The sequence below is a fragment of the Berghia stephanieae genome, chromosome 10 (genome assembly GCF_034508935.2).
Source record: "Berghia stephanieae isolate SIO BIC M18660-M18661 chromosome 10, UCSD_Bste_1.3, whole genome shotgun sequence".
Taxonomy (NCBI): Eukaryota; Metazoa; Mollusca; class Gastropoda; order Nudibranchia; family Aeolidiidae; genus Berghia; species Berghia stephanieae.
In genome coordinates, this window is record NC_088369.1 from 2,616,437 (window position 1) to 2,620,398 (window position 3,962).

The 3,962-nt window shown below is 39.5% G+C and overlaps 1 protein-coding gene across 1 annotated transcript in view; it reads right to left on the bottom strand.

Moving 5' to 3' along the window:
• The window catches only part of LOC144956074 (uncharacterized), a 35,114-nt gene extending 33,055 nt beyond the window's left edge, over positions 1 to 2,059 (bottom strand). The window contains exon 1 of the mRNA XM_078886408.1: positions 2,014 to 2,059. The gene's annotated coding sequence lies outside the window, so the exon portion shown is untranslated. The remainder of the gene's footprint in view (positions 1 to 2,013) is intronic.
• Positions 2,060 to 3,962: the final 1,903 nt, after the last annotated feature.

The following is a 3,962-nucleotide window of genomic DNA, read 5'->3' on the forward strand; positions in this document are numbered from 1 at the left end:
TGTAAAATATATTTTATGCTTTCCATGTTTTACTATCACGTGATCGTACGAACATTATTTTACAAGAATATACAAAATCACATTCTTGCATTCAGGTCCTGTTTTCATGAACGAGGACAAGATTTAGTTATTTACTAGTCTAGTAAATTAAATGACTAACTAGCCTTAAGTCTAAAAGGAGCAAGTGACTTTAAAAATTCGGATTTCATGAACACTTTCTAGTCTCGGACAATTTGTCACTTGCATAGAAGTGGGCGTTGTAAGGACGGTGACTGATTCGACTATTTTGTGCGGGTAACATCCGCTCTCTATTACATGATGGCATGTAAGATATCCGCTTTCATACTTTAAACGCAAAAAGATTTCCAAAGAGGAAATTAGCAACACATGCAGTATAGCACGTGATATTGACTGTCAACTGTTATAGAGTGCAATGATGTCCATTATCGACTGCCAATTCTATATTTAGACCAATGGAAGTTTCACTGAGACTCGATGTACAAGGAGATTGAAACTCAAATACATTGAACAAAAAAAAACAAAAACAAAAACACACAAAAAACAAACAAACAAACAAACAACAGAGAAAGTGTATTTTGATGAATCACATTATTTCAGTCAGTTACAATGCCAGCAGAATTACTTTTGTCTCCACTATAGTGGAGGCATTTTGTTGTTGTTGTTGTTCTTTGACGCAAACCCTTCATTTCGAGTCTCCGTTCACTCGAAACTTGCGAGCCGATTAGATTCGGGTTTTTTAAAAGTTTTTACTCACAAAACTATGTACTTTTGACAATCTGCACTTACCTTATAGTTTTTTAAAACCAGTGTCAATGGCAACGGGACACATTTTGCCTCTGTCATTCGTAACCGACGTATGTTCTTGCCGAATTGAAGCGCACTTAATCTAAAAATAGCTGCTATCTTGTTGACGCTATGACGCTCTGACGTTTCCTGGTAACTAGTCTCAGACTAAAGCATGAAGTCTTGACTCAGCAAATGACTAAAACTTGGCCAAACTTAATCCTAAAGTGTCGTGACTTTAGTCCCGGGCTTGCTTAATCAGCTCGCATGACATCCGATTGTTTCAAGTCTGACTAAAGTCAGAGGGTAGTTAGTCAGCAGAGAATAAAGCGCTAGTCCGCGTTCACGAAAACGGCCCCAGGTATGAAGGGGTTCGTGAACCAACATTGTGTCATGTCTAGAAACCTCCACAATTGAAAATAATTTCCCCAGCGGATGAACCACTAGTTTTATAAAATAAAAAAAAATAAAAAACAAATAAAATTCCCTTTATTCATCCCCAAGGGGAAATTTGTCTTTAGGGTCTATTCCAAGGGAAGACTGGAATAACCCAGGCGTCAGCCGCAGAGCAGCGCCGCAAAGTGAGCTAGGGCGAGGTGACTTGCGCAAAGCCACACAACCCAGCGGCGGGTGATTGAAGTCGGTACCTTTCGGGTAGGAAGCAAAGACCGTACCACTGAGCCACGATGCCCCCAATCACAGTTAATTCAATCTTATATTTTATTTCATTCGTTTAATTATTACGCACGACTTGGGCTTCTGTCTGGCAATAGAAATATTATAATATGTGACCCTTCGTCTCAAAACGGTATTAAGTCGGGTTGGTTAATATGTTGAAAATTGAATTTATAGCCAGAAATATCAGACTTGTGTTGAGTTTATATGAGTTATTGAGGAGAATGGCAACCATATTTTGGGGTGCTAATGCCAACAATTTATATTTTTGACCAGTTTCACATTAAATTCGGCTTTTAAGCATATTATGGTTTGTTCCGACATAATACCGTTTTGAGACGATGGGTCACATATTATATGTGACGCAAATCACTTGTGAAATTTTTTTTTGCCTCATTGGCTCGTAAAAAAGGTCTGGATCAATATTTGGATTAGTTTTGTTTTTGTTTTCTTGACTATTTTACGTTTATTTGTTTTGCTTGTTTTTTTTGTTTTGTTTTTTTTTTTTCCGAAATGATTAAAAAATGTATTCACCTTATAATGGCCGATCTTGTCCCGGTTTCCGGGCCCTCAAACGTACTGTGTAAATGGGTTGTCATTTAGTTCAGGACTCTAGTCCATCATGGGCACTTTCCGCCATATCTAACAAACCCATCTACCCAATCACTGCTAAATGAACTGGAGCGTAAGAAATAAACAAACAAACCAAACGTTTTAACTGCAACTAGGGTGAGCGTTGGTCTTTCAGTTTGTCAGACGAGTGCTCTATCGACTGAGCAAACGGCCGGACCTCGTGAATATTCCAATGAGTGGATTCAAATTCTATCCGGTCACGGATATTATGGGATGTCGAGAAAAAACTCGATCCGATGTGAAAACAGTATAATATGTTTTACCATCACAATGTCATTCACATCGATCTGCGATAGCCTGGGTGGGGAGGGGGGGGGGGATAGAGGTTTGGAGAGAGGGAGGGGAGAGGAGTGGGGGGGGGGATAGAGGTTTGGAGAGAGGGAGGGGGAGGAGGGGGGGGGGTACACAGCGAGTGTGAACGTTTACTGGTGTTCATTATTAATCGCTGGTAGGTCTTGTTGTGGTAGATAATCGAAGAGAGAGAGAGAGAGAGAGAGAGAGAGAGAGAGAGAGAGAGAGAGTGAATGAGAGGAATAGCAAGAGGCACATAAAGATAGAAAAAGAGAAGGAAAGAGAATGAGAAAAGGGGAGAGAAAAGGGAAGAAACAGCGAGAGAGATAGAAAAAGCAAATGAGAATGAGAAGGAAAGAGAGGTCGGAGAGAGAGAGAGAGAGAGAGAGAGAGAGAGAGAGAGAGAGAGAGGGAGGAGAGAGAAAGAGAGAGAGAGAGAGAGAGAGAGAGAGAGAGAGAAAAAGAGAGATATTAGAGAGAAAGAGTGATGTTTGTTAAATCGTATAACACCAAAACGAGACCAGCACACACACACACACACACACACACACACACACACACACACACACACACACAGACCAATCCATTGTCGATAATTATTAGCTACTGTAAACCACCTGTTGTTGTCCGTGCAAATTTCATTGTTTACATATTACACATCTAATGGTTTTGGATTGGTCTATACAAACGAACCATTTACACAAGTGTGCTAATAGGATCGATCGTGTAGAATAATATATTAATGATATGCGATTAGGCAGAATACTCATAACATCCGCCAGCTGGATATAGATAGAATGCGCTTGGCCAAGGAGTTCACAACATTGCCATCCGGAAGTATAACGGACCAACACACAAACTCTGTGTAACCATAAACTTTTATAGTCTGGTTAATACAGTATAGTGAGAACAACTCACAAACGCGGATGGCAAAAACAATAACAAAGGCCTGAGTGACGTCATCTGCATACTATCTATAGATAGTATGCGCTTGGCTAGGAAGCTCATAAAACTGTGTGTATCCATGAACGTTTATAGACGTATTAATACAGTTCAGTGAGCATTACTCATAAACGCGGATGGCAAAAAAAAAAAAAAAAAAAAAAACAATAACAAAGACCTGAGTGACGTCATCTTCGAACTATCTATAGATAGTATGCGCTTGGCTAGGAAGCTCATAACATTGCTATCCGGAAGTATAACGGACCAACACACAAAACTGTGTGTATCCATGAACGTTTATAGTCGGGTTAATACAGTTCAGTGAGCATTACTCATAAACGCGGATGGCAAAAAACAAAAACAAAGGCCTGAGTCACGTCGTCTTCGAACTATCTATAACGCGTAACCTTTAAAGTTCATAGTCTTGATGGATAAAGTTTAGTGAGAACTACTCATAAAATGGCTGGCTAAAAACAATAACAAAGAGCTGAGGGCGTCAATTTCGTTTCTTCTCTTGTCCGATTACGATCTGGATAATAAAAAATAATCGAATACACAACAACACCGAATGACGTCTACTCTATTGTGTTTTGTTTGTTTTCCAGTAAAGATTTTTA